Source organism: Podarcis erhardii (assembly GCF_964252035.2).
Source record: "Podarcis erhardii genome assembly, chromosome: 6".
NCBI classification, from domain to species: Eukaryota; Metazoa; Chordata; class Lepidosauria; order Squamata; family Lacertidae; genus Podarcis; species Podarcis erhardii.
This window is the reverse complement of record NC_138510.1, coordinates 27982552-28000026: the sequence shown is the minus strand read 5'-3', so window position 1 is coordinate 28000026 and position 17475 is coordinate 27982552. Positions and strand designations below refer to the sequence as shown.

Here is a 17475-nt window from a genome sequence, read left to right as displayed (position 1 = left end):
AAAAAAAAAAGACAATCTCATGAAAATTTGACAGCATTTCAGTGTGAATTTCCCCTAATAAAAACTTTTTTTTCTGTATGTTGTTTTAACTACACACTGCTTTACCCTGGCTTTTGACACCTGAGGTGCATATATTTACGACCCACCCTATGTTTGCAATCGAAAGTCACTTTATGTTGTTTTTAACTTTGTACATTATTTGCTGCAACCCACCCTGGCACGTAAGGGTGAAGGGCAGGTAATTAATTAAAATAATAAATAAATGCATGCATTTTTGCCAACAGTTGCCCTAATATGCATTTTTACACGTTTTGTTCACTATTATATTCATTTGTGCACACTTTTCTTTAATATATGTGCATTTTTGTAAACATTGGTTGGTTAGAGAACTGCATCAAAACATTCAGATAAGTGTGAATTTTGAAGAATGGCTTGTTTTCATTCTCGTGTTGTTTCAGAAATTTGATAGAGTTGCCTTTAAATGCAAACTGAATTGAATTTCTTCCCCCATCCCTACTCCAGAGGGTGGTCTAAGAGTTAATTGCCACCTGTTGCCCTTTTGTAGTCACTTCATTCCCTAGAAATTGCCCACAGCTGCTTCCATAACATGAAAATCACCTACACCTCCAACATTTATTAGCTCCATCACATCAAGCAGCACATATCAGACTGTAAACAATCACTCACAATCCTTAGCTGACTCACATCTTGTTTTTCTCCATGCATGTGTGGGTGGAATAATGTCTTTAACCACTTCTCAATCATAGGTGGACAACCTCTGAAATCTCCCATTGTTTTAAAGAGCAAGCTTCCAGTCTCGGCAAACTTTGATCTAACTTCCATCGATCCTATTCTCCATTTTGCTGAAGTTTATGATTCCAACCTAAAATGCCTGTGTGGCAAAAGAGGGAATGGCTACTCCGCTTGCTTCTTTCCCTTTTTGCATCACTCCAGGAAGCAACACCAGTGATGCTAAAATAATATGGTGAAGGAGGAGGAGGTTGAAGCCACAATCTGCTGCCCCCCCACCCCCACCCCCCCCAAAAATCTTTGCAGATTGGCACAGAGGAATGAGGCTTTTCTCCCGCTATGAATGTCTCCCAAGAAATCTTCATGAGATAAAATTTGGTCCACCACAGTTCATTGTATTTTATTCTTTTGCAGCAGTGAATCTTTAAGCAGTCCCACCCTCTACTAGCTAAATGCGATTCAAACCTGCCCCAAAAGACTTAGGATCAAAGGTAGGTCCACAACTAATCCAAGCCCACTATAAATGTGCTAGGGCAGTTTTATCTAGGCAATCCTGGCCCCATCCATGCAAGTGAATGGCATATGGACACCTGATATATAACGATGGGAACGTGCCAGAACAGAAGATGCTGTGATGAGAATTTTGCACTGCCTTGAACTGGCACTCTGCTGCTGCCCTCATCAGGAGGGGAAGGAGGCAGCCAAGCCAGCTTCTGCCCTGACACATGAATAATGGTAGCATTGCCTTTGCTGCTTCCTTGGAGTGGGGCAAGTAATGGCACCTATCAGCAGTTGAGCAGGTCTCTTCACTAATTTAGCCTGGAACCAAACTCCACTGAAACCACCAGGAGGATTAACATGTCTCCCATTGCAATACTGGGCATAAAGCATTCAAAGCATGGGACCCCCTAGATGCAAAATCCCTTTTGAAACCCACTCCTAATTATCACCGCAGTCATGAGTCAGGGAGAGGGAGCAGCATCCCAGCTCATGGACTAATGTGAAATTTAACATGATTACATAGACTCGGTGGAAGAATTCTGTAAGCCTATTCGCCTTTTGGAAACACTCAAACTGCTGTTTAGAGCGTGCCTTTGCAATTTAGGAAGACAAATTGCACCCCCCCCCTTTTTTTTTGCATGCTAACAATAGTCCTGGGAGTCTAAGAGAGAGACAGCCCTCCATTCTCCAAATACTGTTTCTGTGGACTGGGAAAGAAAACTTTGGAAGGCACTGGGGAAACTCGACAGGCCTTATTACATTGGCAAGACTCAGCTGCCTTGCTTATTCACTTTTCTCAGGCAACATCCATTAATCTAAGTGTTCCGCTGAGTCCCTGTTGCCCAGCAGAAGCGTATTACCACTAAACGGGAGTCTGTTCAGAAGCAACTGCCTCCAGTACACTTGTGTTGTCAACAGCCATCATGTCACCTTAACAGTAATTTTCAGCTCATCTGCCCAAATCTCTCTAGTGGCAGGCATGTGGATTTCACAACTTCCACTTTGTCAGGGTCCATGCCTGGCCTGCTCCGCTCAGAGGTGGGATTAACTTAAGCTACCACATCACTAATGAGAGGGAGAGACAAAATAAAAGAGGCAAGAAAGAACTGACAACCCACATCTCTGGATAGTCCATATTCTCTTTGGAGCTCAGCCAGCAGCTGCCTGTGGAAAAGATGAATACATGCTACCTTATGTGTGAGGCCAAACCATAGAACATAAGAACAACCTGGTGGATCGGGCTAATGCCCCATCTAGTCCAGAATCCTATGTCCACAGTAGACGACCTATGTCCTATGCCCTTTTAAAATGTGATTCTTTTGGGGGGGTGTTATTGTTTTTATTTTGATTATATATACAGTGGCACCTCGGGTTACAGACGCTTCAGGTTACAGACTCCGCTAACCTAGAAATAGTACCTTGGGTTAAGAACTTTGCCTCAGGATGAGAACAAAATTTGTGCGGCGGCAGTGGAAGGCCCCATTAGCTAAAGTGGTACCTCAGGTTAATAACAGTTTCAGGTTAAGAACAGACCTCCAGAACGAATTAAGTTCTTAACCCGAGGTACCACTGTATTGTGGTTTTATACAGTGGTGCCCCGCAAGACGAATGCCTCGCAAGACGAAAAACCCGCTAGACGAAAGGGTTTTCCGTTTTTCGATGCGCTTCGCAAGACGAATTTCCCTATGGGCTTGCTTCGCAAGACGAAAACGTCTTGCGAGTCTTGCGATTTTTTTCGCTTTCCCCCCCTTTTTCTAAGCCGCTAAGCCGCTAATAGCCTTTTAGCCGCTAAGCCTTTAATAGCCGCTAAGCCGCTAAGCCGCTAATAGCGCTAATCCGCTAAGCCGCTAATAGGGTTGCTTCGCAAGACGAAAAAAACGCTAGATGAAGAGACTCGAGGAATGGATTCTTTTCGTCTTGCGAGGCACCACTGTATTTTGATTTTGTTCTGCGAACTGCCCTGAGGCCTCCAGGTATAAGGCGGTATATAAATTCAACAAATAAATAAATAAAATAAAAACCAGGTGTCTGTGGGGAAACCTCAAGCAACACCCAAGCACAAGAGCACTCTCCCCGTCTGTGGCTTCCAGCAACTGGTACTCATAAACATTGCTGCCTCCAACTGTGGAAGCAGAGCATAGGCGTAATGTCCAGTGGCCATTGATAGGCCTCTCCTCCACAATATGTTTTATGCATGATATGTGATGTTAATTGCAACATCACATTGTATGTAATGCATCTGTTTGGGTGATATACAACTAACTTCCCAGCAGTGCAAGGACTTCTGGTTGTGCGGCGGAACTTCCAACTTGAACTTCCAACAAATAACATTGCATGAGCAACAAACATCGGCCACCTCCTTAGACCCAAAACTACATGTAATTTCCCCCCACATCTTTATGGACTGTGAGTGTGTGTAGTGAAAATCTAAAGCTCATGTCTCCAACATAGTGTCTGTAGCTACCAAGACACACCCCTTGGTATCCACCAAGGTTCCCTGCCCCTCCCTATTTTTAAATTAAGGTTTTTTGGGGGGGTGTTGGTTGTTTTGTGTGTAAATACATATTTCTGTGGTATGCATGTTTCTTAACTTCCAAAGGTGCCCTCAAGAAGGCCAGGGAGCTCTGATCTAAACAGACAAAACCTTCCATTTTAATTTAACATGGTTACACGCACATCGTGTTCTGTAACAGATGAAGTAGCACAGAGTTTCAAGTGAGGATACTTACAAATTACAGCAGGCAGTATTCTCCTAACTGACTTATTGCTGTAGTAAAATGCCTGGCAGAACACCTTGTGTGGGAGAGAAGCTTTTTGCCTCTGTAATTGTTCGTGATTTGGGGGAACTTATGGTTTTAGGCACACGAAGGAGGAGGAATTCTGTGATTCACCTCAGTTGCCCCCTAGCAGTAGCACAAGTATACAATAGTGTGGAAAAAAGCATTGTGGGAAACAGGCAAATGTCCATGTGCCTGTCAATCGGCGTGACCCTGTTTCAGGACTCCGTGTTGTTGCTAAGATGCTCATAGAATTTTAAACGGCTCTTTGCTCGGGGTGCTTAATTCCATTGGCTGCCTGCGATCAGGCTTAGAAGAGAAGAGCTGTTCTGTGACCATCGCTGCTGCCAAAACCCAGTTGGGAACCTTACACCCCCCCCCCATTGAACAGCAAGCTTGTGTCTTTTTGCACCTGTCATACAGCAAGTTCAATACCGTTTTGTATGCAAAAGCGAAACACTTTACAACCCCCCCCCCCCGTGTCTCAAAGCAAGAGGAAAAACACCATTCCACCCCACCCCACCCTCATCAGAGACCGGAAAGGAGTTAATGAAGGAATTAATTGAAAGGGGAGGGCTGCTGCTGGAGTTGAGTACCAAACAGTAATTAACCAAGTCTATAAAGGTTAGACACAATTTTCCAGGAAAACCAGGAAAAACCAAGTCTTCATGAAAGGTTGGGATCTGATTGCGAACACTTGCATGCACCCAGGCTGGCATGGCCAGGCACAGGCTGAAGCCCACTAGATGGCACACTCTTGACTGGAGATGCCATTAAGTTGGTCCAGCTAGCCTACTCTGACTGCCAGTTGGTCACCAGGGTTTCAGATGGGGGACATTCACAGCCCTACCTGGAGGTTCCAAGAATTGAACCTGGGACCTTCTTCATACAAGATAGATGCTCTACCATCTACAGCCTTTCTCCAAAAATACTCAACTTAGGGATTTATTGTACAAAACCGAGCAAGCCAGACCAGAAGACCTAGAGAGCTTCCCCAATCCACCTCCAACTCTATGATCCTAATGGCAGCAGCACAAAAAATACCCCTTCTTTGTTCCACAAGACGATGCCTCTCTATTTCCTTCTTTCAGGGAAATGTTATCATTTAAAATAACCCATTGCCTAAACCACTGAGCCTCTTGGGCTTGCTGATCAGAAGGTTGGCAGTTCAAATCTGCGCAATGGAATGAGTTCCCATTGCTCTGTCTCAGCTCCTGCCAACCTAGCAGTTCGAAAGCACACCAGTGCATGTAGATAAACAAGTACCACTGTGGCAGGAAGCTGTTTAGTCCTGCTGGCCACATGACCCGGAAAGCTGTCTGTGGACAAACGCCCGCTCCCTCAACCTGAAAAGCAAGATGAGCACCATAACCCCATAGTCACCTTTGACTGGACTTAACCGTCCAGGGGTCCTTTACCTTTTTTACCTTTGAAATATCGTAATGATTCACTTATAGCATGACGTCCCCATCTGGAAGCACCCACAGAGACCAGATAATTTATCATTTCCCAAGAAGCAGGCTTCTTATTTGTTTGAAGGAAAAACAACTAAGAGTCTTGAGGCACCATAAAGACTAACAAATGTACTGTGGCTTTCTTGGATTTTACATCATCAGATGCATGAAGTGTTATGCAGAGCTGCATGTACGTGCGAACACACACACACACAAACACACAAACACACACAGGCATGTGTTGGGTGAGTGGGGTTGTAGAAATTGAGGTCAGAAGGAAATGAGATGCAGAAAAGTACAGGCAGTGATAATTACGCATTTAACAGTGGTAATTCAAAAAACAGCTTTTGATGACACAGACAACCTGACATTGATAAGCCAATTAACATAGATAATGTGCTAAACATCCTTTGTCTCAGTTCAGTCCACAAGTTGATAGCATTGACACCCCTGTTGCATTGTAATTCGTTGGTTGTTATCATGCTGAAATTCTTGATGTATGGCAATGTGAAACTGACATACAATGCATCATGTCAAAGTTTTACCTTTCTTGTACTTGGTGAAGTAACTGCTCCCTGGGAGCCATTGGCATTCAGATACAATTTAAAAAGCAAACGAAATCCTTACAGCACAATAAAAATCTCTGGCATATTATTTCCAAGCTATGTTTTTGGCTGGCCTGTCTCCAAATAGCTTCTCAGCAACACAGCAGTACTCTAGCTGAGCAATTACCAGGATCCCTCCCACAACCTGACATTTTCAATCGTACTACCTCTGTTCCTCATTGTTCGGGACTGAGGAATGGTTTGCTACCTTGACATGATTCACTGCTTACAAATGGGACGCAGATAGGGTTCCATCTCCACCATTCAAAATTATTAAAATTATTATTATACCTTTTAAATATCCAACCCACTCAGCCTTGCAGCTGGCATCAGTCAGCAGCAAAATAAATAGGATGGGTTAGACTTCCTTTCAGTAGCTCCTCTCAGTTAATCAAACTTTTACTGTGATTAAATGCTGCTGAAAAGGAGGCAGCAGTAATATAATTTCCATCCGAGATTTATGCAAAGCTGCTGTTTTTTCTTAGGCCAAGACAGAATTTAGGTTTTGGTGGTCTTTTAAAAACTCATGTAGTGGTTAAAAGCCTGAGCTGTGAGCTAAAGGTAAAGGGACTCCTGACCATTAGGTCCAGTCATGGACGACTCTGGGGTTGCGGCGCTCATCTCGCTTTATTGGCCGAGGGAGCCGGCGTACAGCTTCCTAGTCATGTGGCCAGCATGACTAAGCCGCTTCTGGTGAACCAGAGCAGTGCACGGAAACGCTGTTTACCTTCCCGCCGGAGCGGTACCTATTTATCTACTTGCACTTTGAGGTGCTTTCGAACTGCTAGGTTGGCAGGAGCAGGGACCGAGCAACGGGAGTTCACCCTGTCGCGGGGATTCGAACCACCGACCTTCTGATCGGCAAGTCCTAGGCTCTGTGGTTTAACCCACAGCGCCACCCGTGTTCCTTCAATTCAAAATAAGCCTTCAGACACAGGGGCGTCAAACTCAATGTGCCCCTATGTAATAATACATAGCAGGCAGCTACATATCTCCTTTTCCAGTAGCCAGTTATAGGTATGGAGGAGCCTAATTATAGGGGAGGGGAGCTTATTTTTTTGCTTCCACTCATACAGCATATCATTTTCCATAGATGGAAGTGGATTCCACATAGGAAAAATGTTTGACGTTACCTTTGATTTCCCCTTGATAGCCACTACTTCAAATACAAGTGAGCATAGAAGGCCAATTTTCATGAAACTGGACACAACAACTCTCTCCTGCAGTTTCCAACAACAATTCAGAATCATGCTGCCTCCTACCCACTTCAGCTATGTGATATTCCTTTCAAAATGAGGTGTCCAAGAACATTGATTTATGTGGGAATATTATTAGAGTTTTCCAATATTTTCCCATCACTTTCCCTAATAACCCCTATTATTCTAGCTGACATTTTTATAATTGCAAGGGTTTCTATGTTACCCACAATGCTTGAGTAGCAACAGTGCACATTTCACCTAGTATTTCTGCAGTGCAGTCTTCTGTCGGCATCATTCTTTTCTATTACAGGTTGCAAGATTCTACCAAAACAAATGGAGAGAGCACAGCAACAACGCTCGTGGGTTACTCCATCAGAACACAGCATTGTGTTAAGTATTTCTGCCGTGGTGGACCTGAAACTCACATCTGATCTCATGTAGCTGTGAAAAGGTGCGCTTTTTAAAATGCCATGTAACCAAGACAGCTGTTTCAAGAGAAACACACCTTTGAAAAGCTACAAAGCAGTTTTGAGCAGTTCTAAATTGCCACACTAATATTCTGAAGCTGTCAGCTGCACATCCCAAACTAGCAATTAAAGGGCCCTAGCTATGATTGTTTGCCCTGTATTTTGACCTACCTTGACAGCTGTCTCATATTTAAGCTCTTTCCCATAAAGGATTGTAAACATGTCATTATTTTTGCATCTCCAAACATAACCTAGCCTATGAAACACCTGACTTGGAACGCTGCTCTCTGCAAACAGATCAATACGGACCGTGACATCTCCTATTTTTAGATCTGCCTAGCAGCTCTGACACTTTCCCCTTATAGGCAGATATATAGGCTAATCCAGTTTTCAGACAAGCGAATTTGAATTAGTATGACAATTTCATTGATTGTGGTACACATGACAGCCTCTGTTCTTGATGCAAACCATGGCAGGGCGGGGGAATGGGACCTGGATAAAAGTACGATACAATTTCACAGATGAGGGGTGGCTTTAAATCTGAATGACTCTTAGATTAGTGAAAGCAACACAAAAGCACAAAGGGAAATCATCCAAGAGAAAGCACAATTGTGTACAAGTGCATGATGTTTATATAAAATGGTGCATATGCAAAAAGTAGCAGCAAAGACCGAGATTCATGATAAATATTTTTAAAATTCAAGTCTTATTTCATGCCAAGAAATCCCACCCCCCCCCAGGTTTGTCAACGTTAAAAAAGATATCCTGCTAGTGTAGATAGCCCCTCGTTATTATGCCCATATTGCAGGGGGCATGTCTGTGGCTGAAATAGGGTGAGTTATACCAGCCCTAAAAAGCAGTACAGTGTTGTTAAACTTATTTGGGATGCGGGAGGGGAAAATTAAAGTAGGATCTGACAACCCTGTATTGTAGCCCGCTGTTGTTATCCAGTTTCCTGATTAGTGTTCTTTAGGGAAATGCTGTGTGTGTGTGTGTGTGTGTGTGTGTGTGAGAGAGAGAGAGAGAGAGAGAGAGAGAGAGAGAGAGAGAGAGAGAAATCTGTGAAGTCAAGTCACAGCAGCACAATTTTAATCAAGGGCTGGAGTGGGTGACAGGAGCCAGGGAAGAATTGAAGGCTACAGATGGAAAGACATCATTTGGGCACTGAGAAAACAACAACAGATGGGTTGTTAGACCTAATATACAGTGGTACCTCGGGTTACAGATGCTTCAGGTTACATATGCTTCAGGTTACAGACTTCGCTAACCCAGAAATAGTACCTCGGGTTAAGAACTTTGCTTCAGGATGAGAACAGAAATTGTGCAGTGGTGGAAGTGGGAGGCCCCATTAGCTAAAGTGGTACCTCAGGTTAAGAACAGTTTCAGGTTAAGAATGGACCTCCAGAACAAATTAAGTTCTTAACCTGAGGTACCACTGTACAAATTTCCCAGAGACCATGTCTTCCCACTTCAGTCACCAATGACTGAAGAGTGTAGAGCTGCTTTGCAGCCCTAATATACTGTAATGAGTTTTGGGTACCAGAGTATTTGAGTGTCAGGCACCCATAATTTCTAGGTTTAGTAAGTGTTAGAATGTAATCAATACTTGGAGAGTTAAACTGGGGGGCACGCTCTTAATAGTTGGACTCAGCTTCCCATGTCCAGCAGAGCCTAATAATGGCCAAGTCGTTAAGCAAACAAGAAATCCACCAACAAGGCTTTACACCTTTTAAGCCATACGTTTGCTTCTAAAACTTTCTCTCTCTCTCTCCCTCGATGAATATTTCATACCATTTAGGTATGGAATAAAAAGACATGAATGTCACAAGTCAGACCCTACCAGACTGACAAGCATCAAGATAATCATCACCTCACTGGCTTATGATGACTAGAGAGAAAGAAATCTGCTGAAATTGCAGAGGCGCTGAAAAGAACCCTGGTCTTGCACCTTGTTATCGCTGATTATGCCATGTGGTGATTTTTTGTTTTTTTTAAAATGCATTACTTTCCAATGTGCAAGCTTCCCCATGACAACTTGATTGTGGAACCAGAGGCACTGTCAACCACTATGAAAATGATTGGGTGAAAGGGGAAAGGAAGGCATTAGATTGCAAAATCTCTGTTTCAGCCAGGATAAATGCACTTTCTATGTAAGAATTTCCAGAGGGATAGCTATGTTAAGTCTGCTGCAGCAGAAGCAACAAAGTATCGTATAGCTCTTTAACGATCAACATACTTTAATGACAAGTGGGCTTTCATGGACTGGAGCATCCAGGATTGGCCTCTGAATGTGCACTTAGGCTTCTGGTGCATACATGCAACAATACAAAGACCACATTCACACCATACGTTTAAAACACCATGATGCTACTTTTAACAGTTATGGCTCCCCTTACAGAACTACAGTTTCCCAGCTTCCCTGGGAAGAGGTACTGACTGTTAAGCTGCCCTGGGGAATTTAGCTCTTGGGGATGGGGGATAGAGGTCTCCTAACAGCTCTCAATACCCTTAACAAACTACAACTCCCATAATCCTTTGGGGGAAGCCATGGTATCATCGTGATTTGAATGTATGATGTGAATTTGGCCCAAGGGGTAGACTTCTGAAATGGCAGGATGGACTGCGCCACTTCAGGCTGCAGGGGGGGGATTCAAAAATTTGTTTTGCAGCCTTGTGTGAAACACCAGCAATAACCACATCCTCATAGGTAGAAAATAGGAGGAAGTGGGGTGCACTAGAAGCTTTCTCCCTTATGTGCCACATTTTACCTTTGATGAGTTTTTAAAATTATTATTATTGTGAAGGAGCATTCGAAAATTGCATTTCCCACCTGCAGCCTGCAGTGGTATAATCCACTCTAAAGATTCTACCACCTCATTCTGATGCATGTGTAGACCCCAGCTCATTGTGTTCTGCTGCTAGCGCTGACTTCAGCAGAGGTGAGACTACTCTGGACAGCTCCATGCAGTGTTCTGGCTGATGATTTAATGGGAGCAGAGCTCAGATGTTGCTTCAGCAGCAGGCATCCTCAGACTGAGCTTTCAACAGGAGCTGCAGCACTGTCCGAGTAGCTAGCTCTGCTTTCACTGAGAGAAGCCTCTTCCTTTAAAGTTGTCCTCACTTTAGCAGTTGTTGACTACGACAAAGGGGCAGACAGACTTCTAAGCTGGAGGGTGGGGCATCCTTGGTTCAGAGAGGCACTGACACCACAGAAAGAGGTGTAGAAAGATCAGGTGGTACCCGGTGCGTAAAATTTTTGTCACTCCCCCACATTGCGATTTTTGGGAACGTTGCCCAGAGTTGCACTTTTTTTTAGGGAGGATTGGCTGCAAAACAGATACGCTTGCAGATTGTGCAAATCTGACTGACGATCCCATAAAAACCATGTCAGTGCGAGCACTGCCTGCCAGGGGTGCCAGTGCTGCCCACCGACTGTGAAAATCTGACCGCTGATTGCATAAAACCACTTGCCGGAGATGTGACTTGCCTCGGCGCCATCTTGCTCCTGTTTAAAACCTCAGTATAGTTCTGTTCTGAGGTGTTTGCATCCGAGATGTGAGCGCCACCTGCCAGGGTGTGTGAACACTGCCCACCAGGGCGTGCCAGGCTGGTTGCTGGGCATATTTGCGCAATCAGCGGGCGTATTTTCACGGCAAGCACTGCCACACTGATCTGCCCGGGGGGGTTTTGTCACACACACACACACACCCAGGCATGACACCCGGTGTGGACCACACACCCCTTGCATTGCCCCTGACCACAGACTCTTCATGTGAAATTGCTTCCAGTTGGTTAGGTGCTTCTAGGTCTCTTGAGGGCAATGTGTGCTCCCACTCTGAACCTCATCTCCTGAAGATGGGGTTTCTGGTCTGGGGGTCATGACCATCTTTGCACTGCAAATCTTATATCTAGCACTTGGATAAATGTGTATTTTGCCACTTCTTTTTTTAAAGGGGGGCAGCTATACATGACATCACTGGACAGGGAGAGTGCAGGGAGTCTGCAAAGAAAGAACAGTCTTTTCTTTTTTAAAAAATGAAGTGAAAGATTCATGAAATGGCACACTCTTTCTCCAAGAGGAGCCAGCCAAGCCTTGCAGGTGTATGCCACTTTAGAAAAACAAGTAAAGGTCTGCAAGAGTGCTTCTGTGCTTGAGTGGTTCAGTAGGGGACCACTAAGCCTCTAACAGTGTTTTTAAAAATCAATATAAAGCAAAACATTTTTCAGAGTTCATGGAAAAACAGCTTCCTTTTCTAAAACACACCTTTCTTCTATGCAGGACAGGAAAATTATCCAGCTGGCTGGTGGAAATATAACTTCATTTTGTGGGTAACTCTTCCCCTTGCCCCGCTCAACTATTTTCCTAGTCTAAATTCTACCATACTGAAGCTGAAAAGGAGATGCAGATATCTGTAAAAGGCCTGATTGTTTACGTTGTGCAACAAAAAGCAGCTTTGGAGAGAGCAATTTTCCACAGGAAAATAGAGCAATGGGAAATGGTTAATAACCCACTGCTCCCCCATGTTCTAGTCTTCCACTAATGCGCTATTATTGTGTCAATAGCATGTTGCAGAATACTCCCTGCCCTATATAAGCACTAGCCCATAGTCCATAGGGGTCCTTAAGCATCTATAAACAGTGTCTTCAAACTGGATGGCTTTGGATCCTTGTATATATTGGATGAATCATAGCTAGAGAAAATTGGAGAACAGGGAAAAGCCTTGCTGCTTTTTAGTTCCCAAAGCATCCTTCCTTCCTTGGGAAGCATATTTCTGGGATTGTATAAAATCAACTATCAGTTATTTTCAGGTTTTGGAAAGACCTGTTACCCTGCATTTCAACATATAGCAAAATCCTTTGTCTAGGAAAGATATCTAACATAGGAGCATTTCCAAGAAAATTCAGATGTAATGAAAAGGGGTGATAGGCCTATCCTATACATTCTGAGGAACTCATTGTCACCATTAGTCCACACCTTCTGTCACTTGGCACTTGTGAGGGAGTGAGGAAACCTTTGAGTTAGATGAATCACATCACATTACTGGAGAGACACAAGACTGCTCTCTCAAAAAGTGTAGTTCAAGCCTCTGCCGCAGGCAAGGTGAGTTCCAGTGATCTGCGATCTTTCATCCACAACAGGCCTTGTTGCATGCTGTGGTTACAAGTATATATTCACATGGTGGGGGGGAGGGATTCTTAAATCTGCAGCTCAAAGCCAAGGTGAAATCTTACTTCCTTAAACACAAAGTTTCCATTAATGCAGCACCCAAGTCTTTGACCATAATGCAGGTGATAATCTACCTATTTGGTAGGTAGAATGTAATGACGCAATTTTACCTATTAAACCAATAATATTCATCTTCCAGAAGCTTTCTGAGCATTAGTAAATTAATCTTGAGGCACTTTGGGGAGATGGGATTTGTCCTAATTTTATGGATGAGGGGGCAGGGCTGTAGAACCACTAATCCATCTGTACCAATCTCCCCCCATTTTTACTCTGAAAAAAGATGGCTGGACTGTCATTAGTGGTGGGGGTGCGAATCCGCCTGCTAAGTATGGGCGAGATGGGCTTGAGCTTCAGCTAATGCATACAAAATCCAGTGATTTGAAGAGGATGAAAATGTCACAAATTGATTCCTCTGATGACTGTTTCCCAGATGCATGACATTGGCTGTGAAATCTGACTTTAAAAAAAGGCAGGTGAAGTTCAGGAGAGGATCAGAGAAGAGACGTTCTCTCTTTCTCTCTCTCTCTCTCTCTCTCTCACACACACACACACACACACTTTAGCATGCAATCTATTTATTCTTATTTTTAAATCATATCTGTGCATGTAAAAGTGTGTTTAAAAAGTGCCTAGGCACATAGGACTATGCTTTGTCATCGCAGCCATTTACCTATTTCTAAAATTATTTATAGATGTCCTCCCCCAATATCAAAGCAGTGTCCAACAAGAGCCACAAAGAAAAAAACAAAATAACATATATCTCTATATAGACATCCTATTTTCCTTTTCAGAGGAGCCCATGGCATCAAATACCCCCACATTTTTTTAAAAAAGCAACATTCTAAAACAGTTGAAACATTATAAAAACAGTTACAGTTAAAAGAAATTTAAAAACAGTTTCAATTAAAATAAAAGCTCAAAATAGTTTCAGTTAAAAACATTATTTCATCCAGGGATCCCAGTGTTACCAGCTGCAATGTTCTTTAGCCACCAAATACCTGAGTAAATAGGAATATTTTCAAATTCCTCCTGAAAGCTAAGAATGATGGAGACAGATGCACCTCAGTAAGCAGGTCATTCAACATTCAACAAATGTGGAACCACCACTGGAAAGGCCCTGTCAAAGCAACAATCCCATCGATGCAAGCATTTCTGCTTGAGCAATAGGACATTCCTCCTTCTTTTCTCCCTTACATGCCCCCCATCTGTTCTGGGCTCTCCCCCAGTCTTCTGGAGCAGATTTGGGGAAGGTGTGGGATGATTGTGATGGGAGGAGAAGAGGAAAGTAGAAATCTTTGTGCTGATAGGACTGCCCTGTCCTGTAAGAACAAAGCTTTCTGCATGCACTGTAGAACTGCCCCCATCTCTTCTCCTTGTGCCTTGCCCAGATCTGCTCTAGAGGGTTGTGGGAACCCCTTGACCAGATTTAGGGGGTGCGTGGGGGCAGGGAGGTGGAACATCCTGTTGTGTAAGCAGAAGTCCTTGTGCTGATGGAACCTTCACATTGTACTATGTTGGGTGCAACTCGAAGCATGTGCTACACAACTCTGCCACAGCCCTTCCCCAAGCCTAGTCTGCCTTCTGCTAAGCTGTATCCACTAACTAGTTGTTGCTTTGAGTTCATCATGCATTCGTCATGCAGTATTTGTAGGCTTGGTTTGGGTGCTCCATTTCCACCCATGTTGGTGAGGCAGGGTGGAGTTTTTGCTTCCTTTCTTAAGAAGCCTGGCATGGCTGCAGGTGATACATATTATATTCTCTAGTCTGTTTTAAGGACAAAAAAACCAAAAAACAAAGCTCTAATTAAAAAAAAAAGAGGAACAAACTAGGAAGCAAAAAGCATGACTAATTGCTTTTCAAATGCAGAACAAAGACTGCTCCTCTGCCTAATTACACTGCAGGAATGAAGAGAATTTAGCAGGAATTACAAATAATCACACCAGCAAATTAAAAGCAGAGCAGGGGCTCTTTCCGGCAGAGATCTGAGGGCATGCTTGAATATAAAAGCTCAACAAGATGGAATCAAAAGGATGGAGATAATGAATAAGCTTGTCTGGATTCTGTCCGGCTAAGAGCCAAACTGTACATTCAGAAAGATCACATGGTACAGCTCTCGGATGACTTTATAGCACTGCACAAAGCAAGGTGGGCAGGCAGTCACATAGAATTGTAGAAGTTTAGAGTTGTTGGAAGGGAACCTGGAGCTCATCTAGGCCAACTCTTGCTCAAGGCATAACTGAGTAGAAAACTCATTGCATGTAGAAAGCTAGCCCTTCAGAGATAAGCTTAGGCTGCAACCTCTCATCCTGACACCCTAGACTTCCACCAATCTTAAGGCACATGAGAGTCAGTGAATATACATCTTTCTGTTGTTTATTTTAATTATATGGTTTGTAAGTGAAAGCTCAGATTCCAGCAGGCAATGCTATTGCATATTTTTATTATTTAGGCTCCTGCAGTAGAATCAGAATATTTAACATTGCTTCCTGTGCGACTTCTGACAGATTACCTGACCTTGACATCTTTCTGTTCATTTTCCTCAAGGCCCGGTGGAATAATTTAGCATGAAGACTCTTGGTCCAGATGGCCAAGAAGCCTTTTGAGAACACCAGCCACAAGTTTCTCTCTGGAAAACTTGATTTGGAAAAGTGTAATATGGTCTAAATTACTGTTTCGCTCAGTCTAAACCTTAAACCAGATGCATGTTGTCTGCCATGCTAGTTAAGGTAAAGGGACCCCTGATCATTAGGTCGAGTCATGACCGACTCTGGGGTTGCGGCGCTCATCTCGCTTTATTGGCCGAGGGAGCTGGCGTACAGCTTCTGGGTCATGTGGCCAGCATGACTATGCTGTTTCTGGTGAACCAGAGCAGCGCACAGAAACACCGTTTACCTTCCCGCCGGAGCGGTACCTATTTATTTACTTGCACTTTGACATGCTTTCGAACTGCTAGGTTGGCAGGAGCAGGGACCGAGCAACGGGAGCTCACCCCATCGCGGGGATTCGAACCGCCGACCTTCTGATCGGCAAGCCCTAGGCTCTGTGGTTTAACCCACAGCGCCACCCATGTTCATGCCATGCTAGTTAAAGCTGACTATTTCTGCTAACTGAAAAGAACGGGGGGGGCGGAGGGGAGTGTGAGGGAGGGAGGAGAGAGAGAGAGAGAGAAGAATATCCCCTAAGAAATGTTACAAACAGGCTATGGAAATCAATATTTCATTTCTCTTGTTTATCAGGGGGAAGGGAGAAAGCATCTCCCTGGATGAATTAAAGAAAATGGTAATGAGATGCGTTCATGACAAAAAGCTGAGACAATCTGGTGACATCCGCTGGGGGTCATCAGTATGACAACCCAGCTGCATTTTGGGGGTGGGGAAGTGTTGAAGAAGCTGTCAAAGAGAGGATAGGAAACAAACAAAGGTCTTTCAGCACCTGTTTTTGTAAATGCTTCTTTATCATTCTGGGCACTTAAGTGGAAATGTAGCTTCAAGCGGCACAGGGGGGAAAAGACGAGGCCCTTCAAAAGAGGGGAATGAATCCCTGATGTTGCACATTGTCTGATGGCAATTACAGACTGACGCCAGCCCACTCCATAGGTGCCCAAACACTATCTGCTCCTCAGCAAATATTCAGAAGTCAATACCCTGGAGAGGGATTGTGAAGCTTTGTAAACTTGATGTACTAGTGGGATGTTAACCATGTTGTCACAGAAAACACAGATTGTAAAACAAGATCTATTGCCTCCAGTCCATAATGGAAGTGAACATACTTCACAGAAAGGACCAAACAAGAGCCTTTGCTGATCTACAGTAAGTAAACAAAAGTTTCATGGTTTGCCTTATAAACAGCAAACCTGCTGGTTGGACAGATTGTTAATCCCACTTTAACCTGGATATTCAGGGTGGATTAAGGTTCTGTGTGATGGCAAAAGGTTGCCTATGCTGAGAGCTGGATGTGGTAGTGAGACAACATCTTCCTCTCTTCCATATAAGAAAACCACCCACCCTACACGGGAGCTCTGGTTCAGCCTTTGTAGATACCCAGCAATTGCTTTGACTTGAAGAAACAAGCTCCAAAACATCTGTGGAGAACAGTTGATTTCTCCGGAGCCTTTAATACAGGAGCCATCAACCTTTTGGGACCAGTGCTTTTGGAAAGTGCTGTGGGCACCAGTCACAAAATGGCTGCTGTTGTGGCATGGCGTAATACAAAATGGCTGCTGCAGGGGAATGGCTTTAATGGAGGAGAGGCTGAGTCAATGGAAACAGAAGCTAAGAAGGAAGAGCAAATAGCCTTTTGTGTATTGTGAATTTTTGAGGGAGTATTTACTGAGACCTTTCATGGGCACCATAGGAGGTGCTGCCCCCCCCCCCAGCCCCCACATCAGCAATCTGTGCTTTAATGGTTGTGGGTGAACCGATATAATATTGTTTCCCCCTTATTAAATCTACAGTAAGCCACCTATGGAGTAAAGATAATGTCCCCAATTCAAGGC

The 17475-nt window shown here is 43.8% G+C and overlaps 2 long non-coding RNA genes across 2 annotated transcripts in view; both read left to right on the top strand.

Annotated features, from left to right (window-relative positions):
* The window catches only part of LOC309345196, a 32363-nt gene extending 30636 nt beyond the window's left edge, over nt 1-1727 (top strand). The window contains exon 3 of the long non-coding RNA XR_014158082.1: nt 1165-1727. This is a non-coding gene — a long non-coding RNA (uncharacterized lncRNA). The remainder of the gene's footprint in view (nt 1-1164) is intronic.
* The window catches only part of LOC309345236, a 278649-nt gene that overhangs the window by 224640 nt on the left and 36534 nt on the right, over nt 1-17475 (top strand). The gene's annotated exons all lie outside the window — the stretch shown is intronic.